The sequence below is a fragment of the Moschus berezovskii genome, chromosome Y, assembly GCF_049115385.1.
Source record: "Moschus berezovskii isolate FMDL1 chromosome Y, NW_MosBer_1.0, whole genome shotgun sequence".
NCBI classification, from domain to species: Eukaryota; Metazoa; Chordata; class Mammalia; order Artiodactyla; family Moschidae; genus Moschus; species Moschus berezovskii.
Genome location: NC_142489.1, coordinates 43351683 through 43365893, shown reverse-complemented (window position 1 = coordinate 43365893; position 14211 = coordinate 43351683).

Genomic DNA, 14211 nt, shown 5'->3' with positions numbered 1-14211 from the left:
CCCTCATTTTTCATCAGAAAACCTATTAGTTTGTCCTTTGGGGGAAATTACAGAGTGAAAGTGAAAGCCTCTCAGTCGCATTAGACTCTTTGTGACCCCATGGATTATACAGTCCATGGAATTCTCCAGGCCAGAATACTGGATTGGGTCGACTTTCCCTTGTCCAGTGGTACTTCCAGGGAATCTTCCCAATTCAAGGATCAAACCCAGGTCTCCTGCATTGCAAGCAGATTGATTCTGTACCAGCTGAGTCACAGGGGAAGCCCAGAATATTGGAAGGTGTAGCCTATCCGATCTCCAGGGGATCTTCCTGACCCAGGGATCGAACCAGGGTCTCCTGCATTGCAGGCAGATTCTTTACCAACTCAACTATCAGGGAAACCCGATTTGCACAGTAATGCAGTCCCAAAGGTGGAGAAGCCCAGTTGCGTGGGCCTACATCTGCCCAACTGGCCAACAGGGGTCCCTGTTGCAAGCACCTGGTGTCTTGGTAGTTGCTGCTAGCTTAGGACAGATTCTGGACTGGAAAATGGGATGTCACTGAGGGTTCTGTACTCAGATCAGCTAGCTGACTGACGCTTGCCCTGGGTCGACAAGCTGTTCTTTGGGAAGCTCTGTGACTCAAATCTCTTCCCAGCTAAGAGTATATTAGTTCAGAAGTGTTTTCATGGAAAAGGAGGGTGAGGGGGGAAGCAGTTTGAGTCTTCTGGTACTTTACGCTGGATGCCCAGAGGAGGAGTGCCATTTCCAATCTGCCCTTTTTTTGTGAAAGTGTGCCTCAGGGAAGGTCTGAGGGGGACAGGTTCCCCAGGAGGACTAGGTAACCTCCACACAGGCTCAGGACTATGTTTACAGCTACTGCAGTGACACAGCAATGGTTCTGACCATTTGTCTGAGCCTATATATCCTCATTTGCAAACTGTGATGAATACCCTCTGCATAAGATTAGCACAGGGATTAATGCCATCACTCTGTTATAATGCTTGGTATATAGTAAGGGCACAAGAATGTTAGCTGATTTTCTCCCTCCATATTCTTGTTGGAGTCTATACACTCTAAGACCTACTTTAGGGAATCTCTCAGTAAAGTTTAAGGGTTGGATATTGAAGTCAAACTATCAATCAGCTATCAAACTTCAGGCACAAGTGTCCATTTGGTCTGTAGCCTCTTAAGAATTACATCATAGAAAACTTAAGTCTAATGTGTAAGCTTTCTAATAATATGCCCACATGCCTGCATGGAGAACTAAGCTCTACTGAAAGGTAGGTAGGAGGAGGTAACTAAAATCTGCTATGTAACTCAATTGAAAGCAATGAACTAGTTGTACAAGGATATGGAAAGTTCAAAAAGTATATATGGCAAATAGACAAGCTAAACTTTAGCCTAGCATTCAGGGTCTGCAATTTACCCACCAGGGATCGTAAACAGTGTTTAACCTGGCCCGTAAGAAGCTTCGGGGTTTCTCCTTCTGCTTTCAATCCCAAAGGCACACTCAGACCACCTAAACTCATCAGGAAGCTGACCGGTCTTAGGGAAGACAGAATTATTGTTCAATATTTTATACTTGAGCCTGAAGTAAGATCATGGATGGCAAGTGTTTTTTCAGGTATAAAAAGGTATACACACAAGGGGTTATCATAACATCATCAAGATATACTACTGGATGCAAGCAAGTTGAACTTAAGAAGGGCAAAATAATGAACAAATCAAAAGCTTAAGGGAGGAAGTGAGGGAAGAAAAGCCATCAACTTGGGGCAACTGGGGATAGTCAGACTTGTTCAGGAGTCATCACTTCTTCTCAGCATGGATGAAGTAAAAGAAAATATAAGTATCCTTGACACTGGCAACACACACTCAATACAGCGAGCAGTCAGAGGGTCTTGGAGAGGGCGATTGCTCCAGGCATGGGAATAGTCCAGATCAATGTTTCTTCTGGAGGAAAGGCAGACTAGGCTTGTAGGTAGTGGAGGGCTTCATTGCTACCCATTCCCACTGCCTTCAAGGGAGATACTCTGTCCTGTTCTTCTAGTTGAACAGGTGCTAAGGCTGATGGGCTGTCAAGATTACCAGGCCCCATGAAACTCAGACACTGGGATCAATTCCACTAGTTTTTAACATAAAAACCTGTTTTTAAGCAGAGTCAACCATGTGGCCCAGAGGCTGCCCAAGGACCAGGACAGCACCATCACTTCCCACACATGCTCACTTATCCTGAACTTTACCTGGTGCTGGTCCACAGCTATATATCTTGTTTTACTGAATGTCTTAGCTGTTGAGTCCTGATCTGATGCTATCTGAGCAATGGTGGAGGCAGCCCAGGGTACTGTGGCAGAGAACCTGAATCTGAAGTCATGTGTTGAGGTATTAGTTGTGCCACTACAAGCTAAGTGCTTCTCCATTTCCTTTTCCTTTGTATGTCTTTACCTCCTTGTCCCCAAATGGGCTAACGACCTAGCAGGGCAACTAGGGGGCTTAGCTGAGGTGCCTCATGGAAGGTGCTCCTTGAGAGGAAGAGAGAGTCGCTTCTGTAGCTTGCAAATGTCCGTGGGGAAGGTCTTCATCTGTACCACCTAAGACTTCAAAATGTTACAGGGCATAGGGATTCAAGGACTAGGTCCCCTAAACATAAAAGTTAACCTTTGACCATTAGCTCCCCATTTCACCTCCTCTCCAAACTCCTGTAAACCACCATTCTACTCTCTTCTAAGGACTTTGCTATTTTAGATTTCTCGTATAAGTGGTACTAAGAAGGGTTTGCCCTTCTCTGTCTGGCTTACTTCGCTTAGCATAATGTCCTACATTTTCATCCATGTTGCTGCAAATAACAGGATTTCCTTCTGTTTATAAAGTCTGTATCATATCCCACTTTAATGTATATCCCACATTTTCTTTATCCACTAGTCAATGCATATTTAGATTGCTTCCATGTTTTGACAATTGTCAATAATGCAGCAGTGAACAGGCAGTGCAGAGACTGCTTTGAGATCCTGATTTCAATGCCTTTGTGTCTATACAAAGTGAAAGAGGAGAGCGAAAAGTTTTGCTTGAAGCTCAACATTCAGAAAATGAAGATCATGGCATCTGGTCCCATCACTTCATGGGAAATAGATGGGGAAACAGTGGAAACAGTGTCAGACTTTATTTCTTTGGGCTCCAAAATCACTGTGGATGCTGATTGCAACCATGAAATTAAAAGACGCTTACTCCTTGGAAGGAAAGTTATGACCAACCTAGATAGCATATTAAAAAACAGAGACATTACTTTGCCAAACAAGGTCCGTCTAGTCAAGGCTATGGTTTTTCCCGTGGTCATGTATGGATGTGAGAGTTGGACTGTGAAGAAAGCTGATCGCCGAAGAATTGATGCTTTTGAACTGTGGTGCTGGAGAAGACTCGAAAGTCCCTTGGACTGCAAGGAGATCCAACCAGTCCATTCTAAAGGAGATTGATCCTGGGTGTTCATTGGAAGGACTGATGCTGAAGCTGAAACTGCAATACTTTGGCCACCTCATGTGACAAGTTGACTCACTGGGAAAGACTCTCATGCTAGGAGGAATTGGGGGTGGGAGGAGACAGGGACGACAGAGAATGAGATGGCTGGATGGAATCACCGACTCGATGGACATGAGTTTGTGTGAACTCCGGGAGTTGGTGATGGACAGGGAGGCCTGGCATGCTGTGATTCATGGGATAGCAAAGAGTCGGACATGACTGAGCAACTGAACTGAACTGAACTGATACATAGAAGTGGGATTGCTGGATCATAGCATAGCCTTATTTCTAATATTATGCTTGACTTTGGTGTCAGGGTAATGCTGGTTTCATATAATGAGCTTGGAAGTGTTATTTCTTCTATTTTTGGAAGAGTTTAAGAAGGATTGGTATTATTTTTTCTTTAAATATTTGGCAGAATTGCCTGTGAAGACCTGGCCTTGGGTTTTTCTTTTTTGAGAGGTGTTTGGTTACTGATTCAATCTATTTATTATTTGATCTCTCCAAGCTTTCAATTTCTTCTTGGTTCCATCTTAGTACGTTGTATGTTTCTAGGAATGCATGCGCTTCTTCCCAGTTATCTAGTTTATTGGTATTTAATTGTTGTTAAGTTTCTAATAACTTTTTGCTTAAGTCCAAGAATCAGGAAAACAGACTGTTCTTTGCCAAACCACATGTCACAGTCTCTGTACCTCTACTCCTGAGTCAAATCTGCATTTGCTCAGACAGAAGGGCTTCCAACACCTTGCATTTTGTTCCTTTTCATCAATGTTTTGGGCTCCTCTCTACCTCAGCCACTGCTCTGGCCAGACTCTATGTGGACTAGCAGCCTCAGCATTGTCTGGACTTGTTTGACAAGCCAATTATCAGGTCCCACCCAGATGGACTGAGTTAGAAATCTTACTGGGGCCCGGCACTCTGTCTTAAGAAGCCCTTTAGGGGATAGTGAAGTGTGAGTCACATGCTCCAGTGTTAGAACTGCTGCTATAGACCTCATCACAACCAATAAGTCATTTGTCCATCTCCTTGACTTCCATGGCCTCCAACTCACTAGGATAGTCTCTGCCATTGCCTCACTGTTCAGTTCAGTTCAGTTCAGTCGCTCAGTCTTGTCCGACTCTCCGTGATCCCATGAATCACAGCACGCCAGGCCTCCCTGTCCATCACCAAATCCTGGAGATCACTCAAACTCATGTCCACAGAGTCGGTGATGCCATCCAGCCATCTCATTCTCTGTCGTCCCCTTCTCCTCCCGCCCCCAATCCCTCCCAGCATCAGAGTCTTTTCCAGTGAGTCAACTCGTCGCATGAGGTGGCCAAAGTATTGCAGCTTCAGCTTTAGCATAAGTCCTTCCAATGAACACCCAGGATTGATCTCCCTTAGAAAGGACTGGTTGGATCTCCTGGCGGTACAAGGGACTCTCAAGAGTCTTCTCCAACACCACAGTTCAAAAGCATCAGTTCTTCAGCGCTCAGCTTTCTTCACAGTCCAACTCTCACATTCATATATGACCACGGGAAAAACCATAGCCTTGACTAGACGGACCATGGTTGGCAAAGTAATGTTCCCTTAAGCACAGACTAAACCATGCCAACTCACCTGGCATAGCCGCTGGCCCAGTAAATGCTAGTGTCCCTGTTTCACCTCTGTGGCTGAGCCTGGCTATGGAACAACACACTACATGCTAACTGGTCTCCAAAGGAATGCACAAGTCCTCCCCTCAAGCAGATTCTTCAGGGTCTGTCCACCCTCTTTGTCTCTAAGACAATTTTCAAATCCTCCCCTTTCTTTTCAATTGTCCAACACCCTTCCCCAACCCGCGATGGTGATCCTGATTTCTCACTCACTGAGGAAGACAGAGGCAACTACTGAAGAAGGTCCTCATCCTTCCACCTGCCAACCTGGGAACCTCTCTATAATGACCCACAGATTCAGCATTTTCTGTCCCTGCCATGTGTTAACTGGGACTCATCTTTCTCTCCTCCAGATATACATCAGGATCACTATCAGCATTCTTTTCTCCTGAAATCAGTGTCTGTTTGCTATTTTTACCACTCCCATCAGCATAAACCCATGCCTGGCACCTCTGCCCCACTGCCCACTTGCACTGCTCTCTTATAAAGCCAACCTATCAGGAGAGTGTTTCAGAATGACTCTGTCCATTCCCACATAAGTCCACTCCAGTCAGGCTTCTATCCCCATCACTCCACCAAAGCTATTCCAACTGAGGTCATCAATGACCACCATGCTGCAAAATTAAAGCACAGTCCTCAAGCTTCATCCCATTCAATCTTTGAGCAGTGTGACTATCTTTGTGACCACTGTCATCTGTGGAGAAACTGTCACTTGGGGCATTATATTCTGTGTTATTTCTCATCCACCTCTATAGACCCTCTCCTCTTCCCATACTCTAAATCCTAGAAAGACACAAGTGCTCAGCATCAGCCCCCATCCCCATCTACTCATATCCTAGATGATTTCATCAGACCTGGCCTTTCACTGAAACACAAATGCACATATCCATATGGTCACAAGAGCTCCCCATGTAGCTCTCCCTGAAACTGCACTCATCTACACCTTCCCTTTGCTTAAACCTGCCCCCCCCCCACCGCCTAATATTTCCCTTCTCAGCAAAAGGCACCTTCATCCTTTCAGGTAATGGCTGGGTTCCAAACTTTGGGGTGTCCTTTGACTCCTCTCATTTTTTCACACCCCACAAACTACCAGCTTTATTTTCAAATAATATCCCCAATCTAGCCACCATCTTGACATCTGCCATGCCAACTCCCTAATCAAGTGACTGTTTTCTCTAGCTTGAGTTAGACCTTTCTTTCTACCACTTGAACCATCTAGTAGGTTCCAACTTCATTTATAATGAAATCTAAAATCTCTCTGGGTCCTCCAACACCTACATGTCCAGTTCTTGAGCGTCCTTGTGACTTTATCTCCTACCACTAATCTCTCACTCACACCATTCCAGCCATGTAAGCTAAAATACTAAAATACTCCATGCTCTTGCCCTGAGGATTTTGCACTTATTGGCCCTCTGTTGGGAATAGTCTTTCCTTATAAGACTGCTTTTGTTTCCCTCACAGTATTAAGCACATAGAATTGCCAACACTCATTAACTCCCTTAGACTTGAGAGCTCACTTAGCTCCCGCTTATGCATAGCCCCTAAGATGGAGCATGGGCATATAGAAATCTAGCCTTCTGCACATTCTCTGAAACCAAAAGGAATCTCCAGCACTGGATTACGTTCTCAGCAGCAATACCACTCTTCCTTACCTTAAAGCAATAGTCACGGCAGCAGATACCAAGGTGTTCTAGGGTGATCTTTGGACAGTCTCAGATCTCCCAGTTGCAGTAAGATCTCCCGCTTGTTCTGGAAAATGAAAAAGAAGAATACATGGTCAGGCTGGTATGCAGACTACTGATGTGATTAAGTCAGACTCTGTGCTTTGATGCAGGCAACCTGACATCTTTACCTGTGGTGTGCAACTGGCCATGTATAGCCTTGGGCCATGTTGGACCTCACCATTGTAGACTGTCACACTTTTTCCAGAAACCAGTCAAATATCTTCACCCTACTTTCTCTCTCATGTGCGTGGACACTGCAATGTGATTTGTATTCTAGGCAACTTGCTTCTCCCTTTCCCCTGCCAAACATATCTGCATAGTGGGCTGTTCCCCTCTGGAATGGGAAGACACATGTCTTCTCCTACAGGAGACATGTCCTTATATGCCCTACCTGGCTCCCTGTCTTCATGGTCCTTTTCTTCATGCCTGGAACCACTGGGTCCTGCCTGGAATATCACAGGAACAGCAAGGGCCCAAGGACTATCTCAAATTGTGACTGTGGAGCCTGCTGGGACCCCATACTGGAGTCCAAGATACCAACTTGTAGATTGAGTATCTCCCCAGTTCCAGGATCTCTGACTTTGTTCCTGGAGTCACCCCTGCTTTCCTCCTGCAGACAGAACTTGCTGAATGTCCCTGCCTGCCCTGAGGCTGGCCCAGGTCTCGGTTTCTTGACACTGTTGCTAAAGACTTCTGCTCTTGTAAAATGTAAAAATAAAGAAACATGGTCCAAGGGAACAATAAATTTATAAAACAGGAAATTTTAGCAAGCAAAAGAAATCAATCAGCTTTATATATAGGAGAATATCAACAAAAATTTTAACTGAATTCGCTTTAGAAACAGTGGAATCCAGGAGACAGTGAAACAGCATCTTTAAAATGCTGAAAGGGAAAAACAAAATTTCAAACCCGAATTCTATGTACAGGGAACATATACTTCAAGAATGAAGGTGAAATAAGTATATTTTGAGATAGACGAAAGCTAAGAGAATTCATCAACTGATCAGCACTAAAGGAATGCTAAAAGAGGCCTTTCAATCTGAAGAAATATGATAGTAGAAAGAAACCTTGATTTAAAGAATACTAGAAATGGTAAATATATGGGTAAATATTAATATTTTATCTCATTTTTTTGTAACACATGACTTTTTAAAGCAAAAATTTGATAATGTATTACAGGGTTTATAAAATATGCAGTGGATATATATATGGTAACTACACAATAAAGGATAAGGTAGAGGAGGAACACATTTATGTAGTAGAATGGTTCTTACATTTGTGTGCAATATTAAGTCTAAGTAGAAAGTGAAAAGTTAAGGATATATAGTATAATTTCTAGGGCAACCACTAAAATACAATGCAAAGAGGTATAGCCAAAAATATAAAAGATAAATGAAAATGGACTTCTAAAGATTTTTGGTTTACCAGGACGGGAAAGAGAATATAGGAACAAAAATACATGGGACAGGTAGTAGAAGGATAGATCTAGGTCCTAACCATTTGAAAAACTGCGTTCAATGTAAATGGCTAAACACTCTAATTGAAGAATACAATAAAATGAGCAAGATTTTTTTCTGTCAACAAGAAATTCAGTTTAAAAATAAAGACATAAAAGATGGTGGAATGGAAGGACATGCGCTCATCTCCTCCTGTGAGAACACCAAGATCACAACTAGCTGTTGAACAATCATCAACAGGAGAATGCTAGAACCCATCAAAAAGGGATATCCCACATCCAAAGACAAAGAAGAAGCTTCAGTGAGAGGGTAGGAGGGGTGTAATCACAATGAAATCAAATCCCATACCTGCCAGGTTTGTGACCCACAAACTAGACAGCAATGATACCGAAGAAGTTCTCCCACTGTTGTGAAGCTTCTGAACCACACATCAGGCTTCCCAGCCTTGGTATCTGACAAAATGGCCTGGATATCCCCAGATAATCTGACCTTGAAGGCCTTCCACAGGACTGGGGGGAACAAAGGCTCCAGTCGTGGAGGGTACAAACAAAACCTTGGGCACACCAAGACCCAGAGGAAAGGAGCATTGACCTCACAAGAGACTGAACCAAAACTACCTGCTAGGGTTGGAGGGCCTCCTGTGGAGGCGTGGGTCAGCAGGGGCTCAGCATAAGGATGGGCACAGTGGCAGCAGCTGTTCTGGAAATTCCCCCTTGGCATAAGCCATCTTAAATCCTCCCATAGAGCCTTTAGACCCCAGTGCTGAGTCACCTCAGGCCAGTCAAATAACAAGGAGGGACCACAACCCCACCTACCACCAGATACCTACATTGAAGCTTTATTGAGCAAGGCCCTGCCCATCACATCAAAACCCATCTTTTCCCACTGTCAGTCCCTCCATCAGGAACTTTACACGAGCCTTTAAGCCTCCTCCATCAGAGGGCAGACAGAAAAAGAAAGAAGAACCACAATCCCACAGTGGCTAAAAAAAAAAAACCACATTACAGAAAGTTAACCAGGATTAAAAAGCAGAAATTTATCTCCCAGACAAAAGGACAAGATAAAATCCCAGAAAAAAAAAAAAACTAAATGAAGTAGAGATAGGCAACCTTCCCAGAATAATGATAGTGAAGATGATCCAGGATCTCAGGAAATGAATGGAGAAGTTGCAAGAAACGTTTACCAAAGGCCTAGAAGAACTAAAGAACAAACAGATGAATAAAACACTACAAAGAATCAGTAGCAGAATAACTGAAGCAGAAGAAAGGATAAATGACATGGAGGACAGAATGGTGGAAATCACTGACAGAGAACAAAATATAGGAAAAAAGCATGAAAAAAAATTGAAGACAAGCTAAGAGACATCTGTGACAACATTAAATGAGCCAAAATTTGCATTATTGGGGTTTCAGAAGGAGAAGAAGTTCCATAGAGTCCCAGTTCAGCCCAATTCAGTGGCTCAGCCACGTCCGACTCGTTGTGACCCCCTGTATCACAGCACCCCAAGCCTCCCCGTTGATCACCAACTCCTGGAGTTCACTCAAACTCGTGTCCATTGAGTTGGTGATGCCATCCAGCCATCTCAATATCTGTCGTCCCCTATTCTTCCCCCAATCCCTCCCAGCATCAGAGTTTTTCCAGTGAGTCAACTAATCACATGAGGAGGCCAAAGTATTGGAGTTTCAGCTTTAGTATCAGTCCTGCCAATGAACACCCAGGATTGATCTCCTTTACAATAGACTGGTTGGATATCTTTGCAATCCAATGGACTCTCAAGAGTCTTCTCCAGCACCACAGTTCAAAAGTATCAATTCTTCGGTGATCAGCTTTCTTCACAGTCCTACTCTCACATCGATACATGACCACTGGAAAAACCATATCCTTGGTTAGATGTAACTTGATTGGCAAAATGTCTCTGATTTTTAATATGCTATCTAGTTTGGTCATAACTTTCCTTCGAAGGAGTAAGCATATTTTATTTTTTATTTATTAATTTTTATTAATTTATTTTTTTTTATTGGAGGCAAATTATTTTACAATATAATATTGGTTGGTTTTGCCAGACATTGACATGAATTCGCCCCGGGTTTACATAAGTTCCCCCTCCTGAACCCCCCTCCCACCTCCCTCCTCCCTTTATCCTCCCTCTGGGTCATCCCCGCATGCCAGCCCCGAGCATCCTATAACATGCATTGACCCTGAACTAGTGATTCGTTTCACATATGACAACATACGTGTTTCAATGCCATTCTCCCAAATCATCCCACCCTCACCCTCTCCCACAGAGTCCCAAAGACTGTTCTATACATCTGTGTCTCTTTTGCTGTCTTGTATACAGGGTTATCATTTGCATCTTTCTAAATTCCATATATATGCGTTGGTATACTGTATTGGTGTTTTTCTTTCTGGCTTACTTCACTCTGTATAATAGGCTCCAGTTTCATCCACCTCATTAGAACTGATTCAAATGCATTCTTTTTAATGGCTGAATAATACTCCATTGTGTATATGGGCTTCCCTGGTGGCTCAGAGGTTAAAGCGTCTGCCCCCAATGCGGGAGACCCGGCTTCGATCCCTGGGTCGGGAAGATCCCCTGGAGAAGGAAATGGTAACCCACTCCAGTATTCTTGCCTGGAGAATCCCATGGACGGAGAAGCCTGGTAGGCTACAGTCCACGGGGTCGCAAAAGAGTCGGACACGACTGAGCGACGGGACAGGGACAGGTGTCTATGTACCAAAGCTTTCTTATCCATTCGTCTGCAGATGGACATCTAGGTTGCTTCCATGTCCTGGCTATTATAAACAGTGCTGCAGTGAACATTGGAGTACATGTGTCTCTTTCAATTCTGGTTTCCTCGGTGTCTACGCCCAGGAGTGCGATTGCTGGATGATATGGCAGTTCTATTTCCAGTTTTTTGAGGAATCTCCACACTGTTCTCCATAGTGGCTGTACTAGTTTGCATTCCCACCAACAGTGTAAGAGGGTTCCTTTCTCTCCACATCCTCTCCAGCATTTATTGCATGTAGACTTTTGGATAGCAGCCATTCTGACTGGTGTGAAATGGTATCTCATTGTGGTTTTGATTTGCATCTCTCTGATTATGAGGGATGTTGAGCATTTTTTCATGTCTTTATGTCTTCTTTGGAGAAATGTCTGTTTAGTTCTTTGGCCCATTTTTTGATTGGGTCATTTATTTTTCTGGAATTGAGCTGCAGGAGCTGCTTGTATATTTTGGAGATTAATCCTTTATCTGTTGCTTCATTTGCTATTATTATCTCCCATTCTGAAGGCTGTCTTTTCACCTTACTTATAGTTTCCTTTGCTGTGCAGAAGCTTTTGATTTTAATTAGGTCCCATTGGTTTATTTTTGCTTTTATTTCCAATATTCTGGGAGGTGGGTCATGGAGGATCCTGCTGTGATTTATGTCGGAGGGTGTTTTGCCTACGTTCTCCTCTAGGAGTTTGATAGTTTCTGGTCTTACATTTAGCTCTCTAATCTATTTTGAATTTATTTTTGTGTATGGTGTTAGGAAGTGTTCTACTTTCATTCTTTTACAGGTGGCTGACCAGTTTTCCCAGCACCACTTGTTAAAGAGGCTGTCTTTTCTCCATTTTATATTCTTGCCTCCTTTGTCAAAGATGAGGTGTCCATAGGTGTGTGGATTTATCTCTGGGCTTTCTATTTTGTTCCATTGATCTATATTTCTGTCTTTATGCCAGTACCATACTGTCTTGATGATTGTGGCTTTGTAGTAGAGCCTGAAGTCCGGCAGGTTAATTCCCCCAGTTCCATTTTTCTTCCTCAAGATTGCTTTGGCTATTCGAGGCTTTTTGTATTTCCATATAAATTGTGAGATTATTTGTTCTAGTTCTGTGAAAAATATCGTTGGTAGCTTGATAGGGATTGCATTGAATGTATAAATTACTTTGGGTACTATACTCATTTTTACAATATTTATTCTTCCAATCCATGAACATGGTATATTTCTCCGTCTTTAGTGTCCTCTTTGATTGCTTTCAGTAGTGTTTTATAGTTTTCTATGTACAAGTCTTTTGTTTCCTTAGGTAGATATATTCCTAAGTATTTAATTATTTTCATTGCAACAGTGAATGGAATAGTTTCTTTAATTTCTCTTTCTATTTTCTCATTATTAGTGTATAGGAATGCAAGGGATTTCTGTGTGTTGGTTTTATATCCTGCAACGTTACTGTAATCATTGATTAGCTCTAGTAGTTTTCTGGTAGAGTCTCTAGGGTTTTCTGTGTAGAGGATCATGTCATCAGCGAACAGTGAAAGTTTTACTTCTTCTTTTCCAATTTGGATTCCTTTTATGTCTTTTTCTGCTCTGATTGCTGTGGCCAAAACTTCCAGAACTATGTTGAACAGTAGAGGTGAGAGTGGGCACTCTGTCTTGTTCCTGACTTTCGGGGAAATGCTTTCAGTTTTTCACCATTGAGGATAATGTTTGCTCTGGGTTTGTCATATATAGCTTTTATTATGTTGAGGTATGTCCCCTCTATTCCCACTTTCTGGAGGGTTTTTATCATAAATGGATGTTGAATTTTGTCGAAGGCTTTCTCTGCATCTATCGAGATAATCATATGATTTTTATTTTTCAGTTTGTTAATATGGTGTATTACGTTGATTGATTTGCGGATATTGAAGAATCCTTGCATTCCTGGGATAAAGCCCACTTGGTCATGATGTATGATCTTCTTAATATGTTGCTGGATTCTGATTGCTAGAATTTTGTTAAGCATTTTTGCATCTATGTTCATCAGTGATATTGGCCTGTAGTTTTCTTTTTTTGTGGGGTCTTTACCAGGTTTTGGGATTAGGGTGATGGTGGCCTCATAGAATGAGTTTGGAAGTTTCCCTTCCTCAGCAATTTTCTAGAAGAGTTTGAGTAGAAGAGATTTTAGCTCTTCTCTAAATTTTGGGTAGAATTCGGCTGTGAAACCGTCTGGACCCGGGATTTTGTTTGCTGGAAGATTCTTGATTACAGCCTCTAGTTCCATGCTTGTGATGGGTCTGTTCAGATTTTCTATTTCTTCCTGGTTCAGTTTTGGAAAGTTGTACTTTTCTAGGAATTTGTCCATTTCTTCCAGGTTATTCATTTTATTGCCATATAATTGCTGATAGTATTCTCTAATAATCCTTTGTATTTCTGTGTTGTCAGTTGTGATCTCTCCATTTTCATGTCTCTCTCACATTGTGTATTTATCTCCCTCTGTATGTCTGTCTCAGTGTTGTGTGTCTCTAAGTGTCTGTGTGTGTCTCCCACTCAGTGTGTATGTCTCTCTCTCTCAGTTGTGCGTGTCTCTCTCTCAGTCTTTTTTGTGTCTCTCAAAGTGTGTGTCTCTCTCAGTGTTTGAGTGTGTCTCACTCTCTGTATGTTGCTCTCGCTCTCCATGTGTTTGTGTCTCTCTCTCAACGAATGCGTGTCTCTTCCTGTATGTGGGTGTCTCTCTCTCATTGTGTGTGTCTCTCTCAGGTTGTGTCTGTGTGTGTGTGTCACACACAGTATGTGTGTCTATGTGTGTCAGCATGAGACACACACCCAGAGACACACAACCTGAGAGACACACACACACTGATAGACACACACAAGAGAGAGAAACATACACACCGAGAGAAACAAACAAACTGACACAGTGTGTATGTCTCTGTGTGTCTCTGTGTGTATCTCTGTGTGTGTTCCTCTCTGTGAGTGTGTGTCTGTATGTGTCTCTCTCAGTGTGGGTGTCTATGTCTCAGTTGTGTGTGTCTGTCAGTGTATGTGTGTGTCTCTGTGTGTATCTCACTTTGTATATGTGTCTCTCCCAGAGTGTTTGCTTCATTCTCTCTCAGGGTGTATATATCGATGTGTTTGTGTGTCTCAGTGTGTGTGTCTCTCTCCCAG